This window comes from Rana temporaria, chromosome 7 (assembly GCF_905171775.1).
Source record: "Rana temporaria chromosome 7, aRanTem1.1, whole genome shotgun sequence".
NCBI lineage: Eukaryota > Metazoa > Chordata > Amphibia > Anura > Ranidae > Rana > Rana temporaria.
Genome location: NC_053495.1, coordinates 170,417,813 through 170,434,365, shown reverse-complemented (window position 1 = coordinate 170,434,365; position 16,553 = coordinate 170,417,813). Strand labels below are relative to the sequence as shown.

General features: G+C 43.3%; 1 protein-coding gene across 1 annotated transcript in view; it reads right to left on the bottom strand.

Annotated features, from left to right (window-relative positions):
* Positions 1-16,553, bottom strand: part of SHISAL2A (shisa like 2A) — a 122,821-nt gene that overhangs the window by 55,315 nt on the left and 50,953 nt on the right. The window lies entirely within an intron of this gene.

Sequence of the window (16,553 nt, the reverse complement as noted above, 5' to 3'; positions counted from 1 at the left end):
TTTCGAAAATACAAATTTATTAGAAATAACGAATTTTAATCATAACGAATGACCCGAAAAACAAAGGAAAAAAAATTAATGAAACTAAAATGATTTTTTTTTTGGCAGTGCATATACTGTATCTATAATATGCTACCCCATCATGGTCAATGCCAGGCTTGCTAGCCTACGCTGCTCTAATATTTAAAAAAAAATAAAAAATCTCAGTCTTTACAGTGTACAATAAAATGAAGTTCCACAACAGAGGACATTTCTAAACTTACATTTTTCACCATTTCAGAAACATAGTCGTTTGCACTTATTCAGTAAGAATACTGCTGAATGTTTTTTCTGAAGACAGTTGAAGTCGCTTATTCTGATTTACCGTATGAGCCCTTCGTGTTCATACATCAGATTTGACTTAAATGAATTCTGTGCATCTGCTGAACAAAGCTTATGTCAGGATCAAAACAGAAACATAAAAGCTCCTGATAAGGCTGTGTGAATGCAGAATTGGCTCAGAATCACCTTTTTATTGGCTTTTCCCAGTTGGTTCTCACTTCTGAAATCCATTATGGCCAATGCAGGTGGTCAGTTATGTAGCCATGATAGAGAGATCAACAGATAAATACTTTGCTCTGCAGGATTACCATCTGCTGCGGGGAGCAGCGGGTTTGTACACGTTTTTTCTTTGTTATGCAAATTGCTTGAGATTTCTCTGTTTTTTTTTTTTTTTTTTTTAATGTAAAGTACAATATGTGTTTTGTTTTTTTCTATCTATGAATTAACCAGGGGAGATAGTGAGATCAAAGAGATTTATTGCATAATATGGAACACTATAGACTTGTATTTAACCAGTTCTGCTCTCGTAATTATAAACCCTCTATGGACCACAGAATTTTTTACGATTTCTTCTATAGACATATTGATTCAGTGACAACTTTGCCTTTACATAAAATAAAAAGGTATGATATACGCTATATTACAAAAAGTACTGGGACACCTGCCTTTACACACATGCATTTTAATGGCATCCCAGTCTTAGTCCATAGGGTTCAATATTGAGTTGGCCCACCCTTTGCTGTTATAACAGCTTCAACTTTTCTGAGAAGGCTGTCCACAAGGTTTAGGAGTGTGTCTATGGGAATCTTTGAGCTTTCTTCACTGGCCTGCACATAATCCTGACCTCAACCAGATAGAACACCTTTGGGATGAAAAAGAATGGAGACTGCGAGCCAGGCTCTCTCAGCGAACAACAGTGCCTAACCCCACAAATGCGCTTCTGGAAAAACAGTCAAACATTCCTATAGACACACTCCTAAACATTGTGGACAACCTTCCCATAAGAGTTGAAGCTGTTATAGCTGAAAAGGGTGGGCCAACTCAATATTGAACCCTACAGACTAAGACTGGGATGCGATTAAAATTCATGTGCGTGTAAAGGCAGGTGTCCCAATACTTTTGGAAATATAGTGTATATTGTGTTTTCGGAACAAACAAGGTATTCTTTTGGCAATATTGTGTTCAAAAATAATTTTATTTTCAATAAAAAAACAATTGTCAAAATTTGAACAAAAAAAATAATATTTTTCTAATTTGGCTAGTATTCTTTTTAAAACAAGAAGTATTCATGTCCATAAAAAGTGCACATTCTATTCTATAATTTCTTGTGTAAAATGACAATCACATTTTTTTTCTACTACAATGCATAGCAAAATTTTATAGAAATTAAATAGAATAAAATAAATATTTTCTTTACAACAAAAAAGGAGACTTTCAGGCCTCATCCCAGTAATATAGAAAAATAAATAGGTACAAACTGGAGAAGAGTCTCCTGCTCCCCATAAATATGGACTATAGAGGCACGGCATCAGAGACAGCAGAAATTGAGATAAAATATACTCTTTATTTAAATAATAATAATAAAAGGAATAAAAACAACAATATTGTGTACCGTAAGTATTAGGCCCCGTACACACGACCAAACATGTATGCTGAAACTGGTCCGCGGACCAGTTTCAGCATACATGTTCGGTCGTGTGTAGGCGCGAGCGGGCCGAATTCCAGCAAACATTTGCCCGCCGGGCCTTTTCCCAGCAGACAAATATTCCTGGACGTGTTTTAAAACCGTCCGCTGGAATCCTGCCCGCTCGGACATGTACGGTCGTCAGTACAGACCTACCGTACATGTCCGAGCGCCCGCCGTCCCTCGCATGCGTCGAATGACTTCGACGCATGCGTGGAAGCCTTTAAATGGCAGGCCCCCCCACGTCGCCGCGTCATCGCCGCGTCATAGTCGCGGCGACGATGCGGACACGCCCCGCGTATTGTTTACGAGCGGACTTCTGTACGATGGTTAGTACAGCCATCGTACAGAAGCCCTCTGGCAGACATGTACGGTGAAAACGGTCCGACGGACCGGTTTCATCGTACATGTTTGCTCGTTAGTACACGGCCTTAGAGAAACAGAACCCATGTAATGGCTGCATTAGTTTCCTTTTATTATAAGTGCAAAACCGTGCAAGAAATGTAAAAAAAAATAAACAACAATGTTAATTACCGGTAAATGCTAATTAAATATCCTCTAAAGTAGGTCCAATCGCAATACAAAAAATATATCCAATTATGTAGCCATTCATTTTGGTAAGACTCCATTCACATTAGTGGCTGAATAGTTTTTGGCATTAAATAAGTCGGACTATTGAAGATATTTTTTGTATTGCAATTAAAAGGACGCTTAATTAGCATTTAATTAACATTGTTGTTTAATTTTTTACATTTCTTGCACGGTTTTGCACTTTTTTCATGCTTACTACAGCGCTGCACATTTTATATGATTATCGTTTATAGCAGGGGTCTCCAAACTTTTTAAACAAAGGGCCACTTTATTGTCTTTTAGACTTGGGAGGGCCGGATTGTGGCCAGCAGGGGCAGAAAATGTCACGGGCCCGGCATCAGTGAGAATAAATATGACCTCAGGGTTGGTGGTCAATAGGAGTATTCCCCCCTATTAGTAGTAGTATGCCATCATTGGTATCCGTGGAAGATATAGGGCCAGATTCTCAGAAAAACGCCTATCTTTAGGCGGGCGTATCGTATCTCAGATACACTACGCCGCCGTAACTTAGAGCGGCAGGTCCCGTATTCTGAAACGTCTTCCGCTCTAAGTTACGGCGGCGTAGTGTATCTGAAACAGCGTAAGCCCGCCTAATTCAAACTAGGCTGGTAGGGGGCGTGCTGTATGTAAATGTTTTGTGACCCCACGTAAATGACGCTTTTATTGAATGGCGCATGCGCACTCATGCTCAGTATCATGTCGATTTTTCAAATTAAATTGCGCCCGCTCAATGCCTAGACTACGTGAACGTAACTTACGTCCAGCCCCATTCACGGACGACTTACGCAAACAACGTAAAACGTGAAAAGTTTGACGCTGTTCCGACGTCCATACCTAACATTGCTACGCCTCATAGAGCAGGGGTAACTTTACGCCCAAAAAAGCCTTATGGAAACGACGTAAAAAAATGCGCCGGGCGCACGTACGTTCGAGAAACGGCGTAACTAGCTCATTACCGTATTCGACGCGTAAATCGACGAAAGCGCCACCTAGCGGCCAGCGTAAATATGCAACTTAGATAAGACGGCGTAAGAGACTTACGCCAGTTGGATCTAAGACAAATCTATGCGTAACTGATTCTAAGAATCAGGCGCATAGATACGACGCCTCACACCCAGAGTTACGACGGCGTATCTGGAGATACGCCGGCGTAACTCCTACGAGAATCTGGCCCATAGTGTCCTATTGGTGTCAGTGGGGGGAATAGTGCCTCATATCAGTGGAAGAAATTGTGCCCCAAGGGCCGCATCAAGGCTAGCAAAGGGCCACATCTGGCCCTAGGGCCGCAGTTTGAAGACCCCTGGTTTATAGGACTGAGAATATTGCCTGTTTTTGCTAGCAGCTTTGCACATTTTTTATGTTTTGGTATAGCGCTCACCTTTTTTATTTTTTTGTGTTCATGGGCTCTATGGGCTTAATTCACTAAACAATATCACATGTGATATTTGGGTCACATGACACATTTAATCAGAATAATTATTGTTTAGTGAATTGAGTGCCATACCTTCTTAATAAAACACTTAGATATTTGTACTCAGATGGAGCAGTTTTTGTAGTAGAATTGAGCTGCTAAGATCTAGTCTAATGAGATGACTACCAGAAAATTTGTATATGTCCTGGTAGCAAAAGTGAAAAGATTTAGCCTTTAGCAATCGGCAGTGGTACATACACTGCGCTAAAGAGCTCTGCTACTGGCAATGGAAGAAAAGAAAAAAGATGTAAGATCAGGACATGTGGCTTTTTCTGGCATGTTCCCTTCTTCCAGCACATCTTGTACTGGTAATTGAAAATATTTAGACCGTGAAGAGGCCAAGATCATTCTTCAGACAATTATTTATTTTTATTGAATCTAAATGACATCTAAAAATACCAGCTTTTTGGAAATGTCATTATTGGGTTTGAGTTAGTGATTCAAGGTAAATGTCAGTCTAGTAGCATTGCCTGGCTCACTGCTTGCATCCATCTTTGCAAGGTTCCTGACCACTACTAATGAGCACTGGTTAGAGACACAGGGCCAGATTCACAAAGGACTTACGACAGCGTATCTACTGATACGCCGTTGTATGTCCGAATGAGCGCCGTCGTATCTATGCGCCTGATTCTTAGAATCAGTTACACTTGAATTCGGCCAAGATACGACTGACGTAAGTCTCCTACGCCGTCGTATATTGGGTGCATATTTTCGCTGGCCGCTAGGGGCGTTTCCGTATATTTCCGCGTCGAATATGCAAATGAGCTAGATACGCCGATTCACGAAAGTACTTGCGCCCGGCGTATTAAAATACGCTGTTTACGTAAGGCGTACAACCGGCGTAACTTTACCCCTCATAAAGCAGGGGTAAGTCATGTTAAGGTATGGACGTCGGAAACGTCCGAACAGCGTCGTATTTTACGTCGTTTGCGTAAGTCGTACGTGAATGGGGATGGGCATAGGTTACTTTCACGTCGACTAAGCATTGAGCCGGCGTAACTTAGGGAGAAAATTCGGCGTGATACTGAGCATGCGCCGTTCGTTAGGCGCGTCATTTACGTGGGGTCATGATTCATTTCCATACAACACGCCCCCTACCAGCCTACTTTGAATTAGGCGGGCTTACGCTGGCCAATTTACGCTACACCGCCGCAACTTATGGAGCAGTGCTTTGTGAATACTGCACTTGCCTGTCTAAGTTGCGGCGGCGTAGCGTAAATACGATACGCCCGCACAAAGATGCGCCCAGATACGTGAATCTGGCCCACAGTGAGTAACACTACCTGTGATTATAGTTGCCAATGCCATTAAAAATCCCCACTACAGTTCCCAGATCAGCAGCTGACCTTGATTAAGAGCAAAAGAGGGGGAGGAACAAAGAAAAAGGGAGAGAAAGAAGAAATTAGGATAGAGAAAGATAAGAGAGAAAGAAAGGAGAACAAAGAGAAAGAGTGGTACATCCTAAAATTTACCATAAGTGGTTTTAATACTGTACGAGTGGAAGGGACTGGGGGAGTGCTAAATATTTGTGGGTTAGGGGCACAAATTGCTTGTCTTGCCTTGGGTGCTGAACTCCCACACTACAAAAATAATTTTACTGTTAGGGGTCCCCAAAACTTTGGAAATTTTATCAAGGGGTCATGACACTAGAAGGTTGAGAACCACTGCTCTAGTATGTGTGCTAGAATTAGATCAGGCAAACCATAATCTGACTCACACTGTAAATCACACTGTAAATCTGTGAGTCTTAATTGGGTCAGGGTTAATGGAAGTTCAGGGCTGGATGACTCATCCTGTCAGCTCTCTGGTGCCTCCCCCTGGTCTGGAAGGTTGGAGAACCTTCTAGTATTAGAGGGTGGGGGTTAAGAGGAGCTGCCCTGAATATATAAGGTGCCTCGGCCAATTCCCAGAGATGGGCTGGCAGGGAAGAGAGAATACCTCATAAATAGACACGGGCCATGCCAGCAGGTAGAGTCGGGTGGAAGATGGAGATGCAGTGTTGAGGAGGCTGTCAGTGGCCCTAAGGGATACCCCTTAGTCTGGGGGGGGGGGTGTCCTGCCTTGGACCAGGCCTCAGGTGCTGGAAGGATCCTGCCAAAAACACACAGGAGAAGGTCTTTCTGGAGGCATGGGAGCAAGAGAGGACAGAGTGAGTAGTTCAACACTGTGGGGATTAAAAAAGAGGGAGGATTGCTGCATGTAGCCAGTCTCTCTTAAAGTCAGCGGTGTGCTTAAGTCTTCTATCCTTTCCCTGGGAGATCTCCTGAGAGTCAGCTGGGTGGTTTGAGGTAGAGTCAGTTGGGTGGACTGGTGTAAAGAGGCAGCTGCAGCCAGGTGGGCTAGCACTGCCTGAAGAAGTGGTGATGGGATCAATGACCACAGAGGAAGCAGGAGGAAAGGTTACATGCTGTATCCTTTCATATGTGCTACACTTAAGGGACTTGAGTTCCTGCCTGTAATAGGCTGTTACTGTTACTGATCTGATAAGGAGTCTATCAGATCCTTCAAGTGTGAATCAGCAGAAGCTGGAAAACACATAAGTCAAGTGTATGCAGGAGGAAATTGAAGAAGAGTATATATTATTATTATTTATTATTATTATACAGGATTTATATAGCGCCAACATATATGAAGGCATATCTTCATTATCAGGCATAACTAAATTTGAACACCATCTGTCCCAACAAAGGTTAAAGGTTTAGGGGCTGGGCATTGCATGTTGAGGACAGACTTGGGATATACTCACTCTAACATTGTTCAAAAAACCTTGCAGTCAGCCATGACACCTCCTTCTGAGAAACATCAACAAGGTAATAAATATTAAAAAATATTTAAAAAAAATGTGGGTATGCTATGCGAATGGGAACATACAGCATAACAAATACATAGAGGTTTTTTTTTCAAATTTGACAGCAAAAGTGCAAATTTCCTTTAAAGTGATATTAAAGGTTCAGGTTTTTTTGTAATAACAAACATGTCATACTTACCTCCACTGTGCAGTTTGTTTTGCACAGAGTGGCCCCCGATCCTCCTGTTCTGGGGTCCCACGATGGCTCTTGCGGCTCCTCCCCACATTAGATAACCCCCTCTGAGAAGCTCTCTCCAAAGGGTGTTACCTTGCAGTCGCTCTCCTGCGTCATACACTGGGTGTCCATAAATGCAGAGTGTATGACTCGGTCCCACCCCCGATGCCCGCGTCATTGGATTTGATTGACAGCAGCGGGAGCCAATGGCTGCGCTGCTGTCAATCTATCCAATGAAGATCCAAGAACCCGTGGAGAGAGCGACACCGGATCGCCCCCACAGAAATTCGGGGCACAGGTAGGTAAAACGGGGGGCCAGACACTGCAAGATGTTTTTTCACCTTAATGCTGCCGCATACAGCGCGTCACGAGTTGCCGAAAGAAGCCGAACGCCGGTGTGGCTCTATACGGCGCCTGCGCACCGACGTTCGGCTTCTTTCGGCAACTCGTAATGCGCAGTATGCGACGGTCGGAAGCCTGTCAATCAATTAGGAACGCCCAGTCTCGCAGAAGACATACCCGGAAGCGGCGGTGAAAATACGGTATGTACGGGGGAAAAAAAAAAACAGCCGATTGTCATTAGGACAACTCGGCTAAATGTAATGTTAAAAAAATTTTTTTTGGGTGAACCTCCACTTTAAGAATAAGTGTACAATAGCTTCCGGCTGAGAAAAGAGCCAAACAGAGAATGCTTTCATGGAAAAATGATGTACAGATGAGATGTGGTATGTGTTCACATTACTCTCAGTGACCTTTAGAGAGAAATAAAAGCAGCTTTGTAAATGGATTTTGAAGACCCTCCAAGGTAAAACTTTAGCATCTATAAAAGCCTTTTGCTCCTGATCCATGCTTGCGATTGCACTCACCTTACGGTATATGTAAGCGAACCCTTCAAAAGTGTTCATTGACCAAGCTCAGGAGACTGTAATCAGGATGGTAGAGGGATGATCTGGAGTGTTTTGTATCAACTAGAGTGGGTCATGTTGGCGGATCTAATTTTATGGCAAAACCAGCATAAGCACAACTTGTTTAGTAATATAATTCAATTCAATATTTCACTACATTTCATAGCCTTCAAAACACGTCACAAATGCATCATAGCTGAACAACACGAACACTACCATAGTATGGATCAAATGGGCATTTATGTTTTGAGAGGATGCTGCTGGGCTACATTTTAACTAGCTTCCGTTCCTATATATTCCCATGACTCCAGTAGTGAGATCCTTTTACTGTATCCAATCAACATAATGGTTGCTCAATTGCCACCTAAACATGTGCATTCGTTTTCGTCCGAATGCATTTTCGTTCGAATTTTGGGTATTTTCATTATCGTTTTAACAAACGAAAACGAACGTGCAGAATCCGAAATCCGAAAGATCCGACATAAAAAAAATGCTTTTTTTTTTCATTTTCGTTGCTACAACAGTTCGATATAGATAGTAGATTCGACATGATGCTGACAATAGCAATCTGTGTCTATCGAACCTGTGGTCGAATGTGCCTAACCTTAACTCTATTAGTCCAAGATTATTCTACATAGAGAGAAAAGATTTGACATTATAGAGACAGTGTTGGGGTAGACCATTCGACATGAACGATTCGACGAAGCAGCGAAAAACATACAAACGTCGAATTTGTCATTGAAGGCTTATGGTGTCTGTCAAAAGTTCTAAGAAGATTCGACAAGCAGCTAAACTGTACGCTATAGAAGAATTTGAATGTTGGTGGACTAGTATTAATAATTTATAAATAGAATTATTACTAGTCATACAACATTAGAATTCTTCTATAGCTTGTAGGCGGACCATTCGACCGGAAATGTACAATTCGACGTACAGTTTAGCTGCTCCGTCGAATCTTCTTAGAACATTCGACAGACACCGTAAGCCTTCAATGACATATTCGACCTTAATTCGGATTTTCGGACGAATGCATTTTTTAACTAAACAAAATAAATAAAAACGAATTTCGGGAGTAACTAAATACATTTATTTTTCGGACGAAAACAAAATTCCGACACAAAATATTTCAGTGTGCACATGTCTATTGCCACCAGGGACATTCAGGATAATTTATAAAGAGTGTTGAGTTAAGAATTCTGACCTGCCTCCACACAACAAATGTTGGTACAAGCAAGAACATGCACCATATGTGGCGGTGCATTAGGGTCAGAATTTCCAAATGCGCAGTGTCCACCGCGCTTCCTCCTGCCACTGCAGTTGTCATGCCAACAACACAGCAATGGGAGTTTTGGATCTGGGTGCTACACTAGTAGTCACAGAGACTAGTTCCCCATCAGTTCTGGTCTGCTTGTGATTGCAAAACCAAACCAAAGAAATTCCCAGCTCAACACATCGAGCCTGCAAACAACCAAATTATCCTGTCCAACATCATGTGTTTTGCAAATACATACGTAAACTACAGAGCCCCATCACGGAACCCCAGTATTTTATGTAGTCCTAATTCTAAATTTGGAGAGCCTCCGCAGTGGAAGCACTTGCATTTTAATGGATAGGCAGAGGGCATATGAGTCTGGAGGGGGCCCACCCCTCCTTAAAGGCACAGGAGCACACTGGACACCCAACATAGACCCCCTTTGGCAGCAAAGGTGTCCAGAGTGTCCCCTCACCAATATTTCAACAGTACAAACAAATGGGCACTGTTCTCACCTATAACTGGTCTTTGCAGCAAGGAGCACATGGAAGGGCAACGCATTTTTCAGGAATGTGCCATTTAACTTAGAAGGTCATTTTACTCCAGTGGGGGGTGGGTTGGTCATTCTTTACACACAAGTTCTATATTACTACAGCCAAAACTTGTAAGATCTCAGTCCCACATCAGATCTGCCATTAAGCATGTTCCTGAACCTAGTCTGCCACACCGCAAAAAGCGATCGGGACTCCGTGTCGAAACAGCATCTTTAGTATAAGTATCCTTGTTCTATTTTGTAATATTATCTGTAATGGTCATTGTTTTAATAAATGTTATACTTTTAAGTATTTGTGTGATCTCACTTTGCACATATCGAATGCAACCCCAAAAACGTGACCATGACAAAACATTATGGTGCCAGAAGTGGGGTGTGTTGGACCTGTGCCGACTAGAGATACGAATAATAATATAGAATTGTGCTAGACTGTTTGTGCTGGGTTTAATGTTGTTTTTGTATTGTACTCCACAGCACATTCAGAAAGAGTAGAAGATTTATCAGATACTTAGCTGGTTTAATTGAGATGCATATAGGTGATCAAGTGTGAGCTCATTCCTGTGTTGGGTGAACCCCATTTTGCTTGCAAAATTCTTGTGGTTTTAAAAAAAAAAGTGGGCAAGGGTCTGATGTACAAGAGAATGGTTGTATTGACAGGAAGCTTCAAATTGTGATAGTTAAAAAATCATTGGATTGCAGGCAGTTTCAGAGCAATGAGCTTTTTAGAGGCTTGGAAATGATAAGCTGATGCTCATATTGTGATTACTACAATAACATAAGATATGTGTGTATGTCTGAATCTAAACATTGAGTTATTTGTGTTTTGTTTGTAGCTAGTCAAGGTTGAGGAAACGTTACTTGTATGAAGACATTATAAATGTGTATTGTTTTTTTCTGTAGTAAATGTGACAATGTTACCTGAATTAGGATAGAAAGTAAGGCTTCATTCAGACAAGGCGGACTCCATCTCTCCGTTGATCTCCGCTGAGCTGGCGGATGACAGGTCTCTCTCTGCTCACTGAGCGGGGAGGGGCTTGTGGAGCGCCGTTGCCTCCTATGGAGAGATCTGATGAAAACGGACAGCGTGTCCGTTTGCATTAGATCTCACCCGATCTGATCCGGCCATGGACGGATGCCGACGTATCGCCATATGTCTGATTTTAGCGGATCCGATCGGACATGTCACCGCTGACATCCGACGCTCCATAGGCTTGCATGGAGCGGCCGTTCCGGTCCGCCGACAAAACTGACAGGCGGACCTGAACAGTCTGACCGTGTGAAAGGGGCCTAATGCTAAGTACAGCTGATTTGTATAATATGTTTTGCTGCTTATGTTTGAGGATCTAAGTGAGTTTAACATTAGAAGGATTATACTGTAGGTACTGAAACTGAAACAGACGAGGCAGAGTCTGCAGATATTCCCCCTCACAAGCCAGCTTAAAAAATTGTGTAAAGCACATATTTTTGGCCATCTAAGAAATGTGTATAACGTGTATGTTTAAATGTGAGTTCATAAGAAAATTGAGATTCTCATTTTAGCCAGAATTGTGCAGCTCTACTGTATATAGCCAGGTATCGGCTGTGTTGCTATCTCCATTCAGAGACACTTCTTCTAATGCTATAAATGGAGCGCTTTTCCTCTAGTGCTCAACCAGGAGGTAATCACATCACTGCCTGAATGCAGAGGAAAGGTTATTAACTAACAGCAGAGATTTGTGGGACATGTAGTCTGGTCATCTGAAGTTACCATAGACTTTATACTGTTTAAACAACAAATTCCAGAGTGTTGAAAGACTAAAAGATGTCTGGGCAAGCAGGTAAATTGGACTGTTCTGGAATGGCTCGCTCTCTTGAGACACAGACTTTAGGGCCCGGATTCACAAAGGACTTACGACGGCGTATCTCCAGATACGACGTCGTAAGTCTGAATGTGAGGCGTCGTATCTCGGCACCTGATTCAAAGAATCAGATACGCCAGAATTTCTCTAAGATACGACTGACGTAAGTCTCTTACGCCATCGTATCTTAGGTGCATATTTACGCTGGCCGCTAGGTGGCGCTTTTGTTGATTTCCGAGTCGAATATGCAAATGAGCTAGATACGCAGATTCACGAACGTACTTGCGCCCGGCGTATTAAAATACGTTGTTTACGTAACTTTACCCCTAATAAAGCAGGGGTAAGTCATGTTAGGTATGGACGTCGGAAACGTCGGAACAGCGTCGTATTTTACGTTGTTTGCGTAAGTCGCTCGTGAATGGGGGTGGGCGTAGGTTACGTTCACGTCGACTAAACATTGAGTCAGCGTAAGTTATGGAGAAAATTCGACGTGATACTGAGCATGCGGCGTTCGTTAGGTGCGTCATTTACGTGGGGTCACGATTCATTACCATACAACACGCCCCCTACCAGCCTAGTTTGAATTAGGCGGGCTTACGCCGGCCCATTTACGCTACGCCGCCGTAACTTAGGGCGCAAGTTCTTTGTGAATACGGTACTCGCCTCTCTAAGTTACGGTGGCATAGCGTATCTAGGATACGCTACGCCCGCACAAAGATACGCCCTCCTACGTGAATCTGGGCCCTGAGCTGTAAGAGCTAGAGGTTATCAAGCCGGGTGCTGTTGGCGGGCACTTCAGTATAGGCAGTGTGATTGGCACAGGGCCAATCAGCACTGTCCAGACAGAGGGTCAGGAGTCATGTAACCGCATAGGACAATTAGGGAGGGTGCTCGGTCGGACACTGATAGAAGTCTCACGACTTCTATATACTGCTGATGAGAAAAGGTATTTAGTAGTTTATATTTGCTAAAGTAATTACATTTCCATGTTCTGTGTACTGTGAGAGACCAGATATAGTAAATGCAGGATCCTGGGTTTAGTTACACTTTAAGCCAATCATATCATTCATTAAGGAAAAATTTCATTTTATGTCTACTTATAGTCATTTGTTTTGGTTAATATTATAGTCCTAATTAGAGATAATCATGTTTTTGCAATGAATGAAGTTTTTAAAAGTAAGTTCATTAAAATAAGGTGCTCTAAATATTGATATATACTTTGTTATATCTCACACTATATCTCACTTGAGATTTTATAACATTTTCTTGGTAAATCGTTATGAAATGAAAGGTTTCCATGACCGGTTTTCCTCAATCCTTCCCGATTGCTTGGGTGTTAAACTGGCATGTAGGAGTATGGTGACACATACGCATGGATTTTCTCACATACTGGGGTCAGTGTAGAGAAGTGCCAGTTAGCCTACCAGAATGTAAGATAGGAGGCATCCAGTAGGTGGCTGGAGAGGTGATAAATGTCTGGGAGGCCTGAGCAGAATGTTCTTTCCCTCCAGGGAGGATTTTGGTTCTCCTGGGGCTGCTGACCCTGGAGACAGCTTTACTGAGGTAAGAAATAGCAGTCTAGGCCTCAGCAGCTGCTGGGCTGTGGGCCTGGAATAAAATTGCCACTGGATGTTTGTTGGTGGGCACTGTACTGAAGTTCTGGTTTAGAGAAAGGTCTTGTAATCTCCTTATTGAGGATCTTGCTGAGAATTCTTGGTGGAAGAGAGACCCTGGGACAGTGTAAGTAAAGACCTTGCTGTGGATTACTAGTTTTGCCAGTGCCATGAAGGAACTAAGTGCCAGGAGTGGCTACATGAACCGCTGCTGTAGGGTTCTAGATCTACTGGCCATTCCAGAAAAAGCTGCTATTAGAAGATTAGTGCGAAGTTTGTCCCTCCATTATTGCTATTGATCATTTTAGAGTATCCTGCGACTCTTAACCCCTCTCCTGTTAAAGTTCTTTGGCAATAAATACTAAAAAGACATCCCCTAGACCAGGAGTAGGCAACCAGTAGCCCTTCAGCTGTTGTGGAACTACATTTTCCATGAGGCATTGCAAAGCTGGCAGTTACAATTACTCCCAGAGGCATGATGGGACTTGTAATTCTGCAACAGCTGGAGGGCCCCAGGTTACCTACCCCTGCCCTAGACAGAGCCTTAATTGTCGGTGTGCAACTGCATAGTACTGAGCTTGTGTGACTTGTATCTTTTTTACGACTTTGGGAGAACCGGTTTCTATTTCCAGCAGCCCCACTGGGGTAAGTTCTGCACATCTTACCTCACCTCTCACCCTAACTATTCCTCCCTCTTTTCACTACTCTCCCCACCCCCAATTTGCTCGGTATCCTCCGCTCATTTCTCTTCTGCTGAGCCTGAAATGCTTTTTATTCATATTGAGAGTGACCTAATATTACACATTTAACGGCACATGCGTATGCTTCAGAATTGTCCAGATGCTTGCCCTTTTGATACCTCTATATTATACTAGATACCAGGGGAGGACTGACCATTGAGGCACTCGGGCACTGCCCGAGGGCCCCATGCCACTAGGGGGCCCCATCAGGGTTGCCAGGCTCAGTAAAACCAGGGACAGTATGCAAAAATCTGTGTTTTTTTTACATCTGTCCCTGATATGTCCGAAAACCGACATGCTTTTGATGTGAAAATCCCGAGATTTTAGCTGCCCCGCCTCTGTACTGCCTCCTGGCGTGGTGGCCATCTGTAAGCCCAGGGGCCCCATAATCTTCTATTGCCCGGGGGCCCCATGAGTTGTCAGTCCGCCCCTGCTAGATACACGTTATGGTAACTAAACTGTAAAAATGTTATTTAAATATTAGTTTAAAACATCTGGAAAAAAATGGGAAAAAAAAACATTCCGACCGGAAAACCGCTCCTGTGGGCCAGTTGATAACCTCCCATGGCTTCCAATACCAAGTCCATGCTGAGAACAAGATCTCTCTCAACTCCTAAACTCATTGCCTCAATCTCCTGACGTATGACAAACTTACTGAGCAACATACCAGTATGGATGTCACACCTCTTCCTCATTTGCAATCTTTCTAAAACTGAGCTTGTAATATTTCCTCCTCCCCGATCCTCCCCTCATTACTTTACCATTGAGATCAACGGCATAACCATTGTCCCTCCACATGCCAGGGTTCTAGGTGTAATCCTAGACTCTGACCTCTCCTTCATCCCCCACATCCAATCACTGGTTAAATCTTGACGCCTTAACCTCCACAACATTGACAGAATTTGCCCCTTTCAAACTAATGACACCACAAGACAACTTATTCACTCCTTGGTTATTTCCTGTCTCGGCTACTGCAACTCCCTCATTACCGGCCTACCTTTACACAGGCTATCCCCCTTCAGTCTATTATGAATGCTGCTGCCAAACTAATACACATTGCTAACTGATCCGTGACTGCTGCCCCTCTCTGCCAATCTCTTCACTGGCTTCCCCTACCCCATTTTATAAAATTCAAAATACTAACCACAACATTCAAAGTCATCCACAACATCGTCCCCAACTTCATCTGCAGATATCACCCAAATCGTCCTCTCCGCTCCTCCCAGGACCTCCTTGTCTTCTAGCTCCCTTGTTACCTCCTCCCATGCTCACCTCCAGGACTTTTTTCAGAGCATCTCCCATCCTCTGGAACTCCCTGCCCCAGTATGTCCGGTCATACTCTACATGAGTCACCTCTATCAGATCATCCCCTGCAGCTATTACCTCTTGTACCACCTCCCCCCCCCCATTATTTTGTAAGCTCCATGGGCAGGACCCTCCTATATTGAACTGTATTGTAATTGTACTGCCCCCTTTCTATTGTACAGCGCTGCGTAAACTGTTGGCGCTATATAAATCCTGTATTATAATAATAATAACACTTTTGGTAGTTAGGTAGTGCACTTTTATAGAGGTCTATATCTCAGACGAAGAAGAATGCATTTGAATAGTAATAGGGGAAGAGGGATTTGTTTCCAATATAAGGACGGTTCCTCCAAATCAGGGACAGTTGGGAGCTATGGGCCAGATTCACAGCGGAGATACGACGGAGTATCTCAGATACGCCGTCCTATCTCCCAGAGTATCTATGCGACTGATTCATAGTATCAGTTACGCATAGATATCCCTAAGATCCAACAGGTGTAATTGTTTTACACTGTCGGATCTTAGGAAGCAGTACCACCGCCGCCGCCTCTGGGGGGAGTTTGCGTCGTAAACCAGCGTCGGGTATGCAAATTAGGAGTTACGGCGATCCACAACGGTTTTTCGCGTTCGCCATGTCGCCGCTAGTCTAGTTTCCCGTCGCAAAGTTAATCGTCGTTTTGGGTGCCTTAACTTTACACAGCAAACGTATTGCTGTATAAAGTATGGCCGTCGTTCCCGCGTCGAAATTTAAAATTTCACGTCGTTTGCGTAAGACGTCCTGGAATACGGAAGTACGCTACGCACGTCGCCGATCGAAAAAATTACGTCAGTTCGCGCAAAGCACGGCGGGAATTTAGAAACGGAGCATGCGCAGTAGGTCCGGCGCGGGAGCGCGCCTAATTTAAATGGCACATGCCCCTTTAAATTACGCGTGCTTACGCCGGAGGCCGCCAGCGTAGGTTTTCATTGCAAGTGCTTTGTGAATCAGGCACTTGCGATGAAAACTTGCGGCGGTGTAACGTATCTACGATACGTTACGCCGCGCACTTCTACGTGAATCTGGCCCATAGTCTTCCTGTCTGGTGAATTTGCTGTCAGCAGAATAGGAAATAAGGGGAAATCCTGGATAGCAGTAAACCTTGGCAGGCATTCAAGATCTTCCCCATTGTATCAAAAAATAAGAAAAAACATTTTGGCGGCACATACTCTTATCCAATTAGGGTCATTCTGTTACCAGTGTTGAGTTAAAAAATAGGC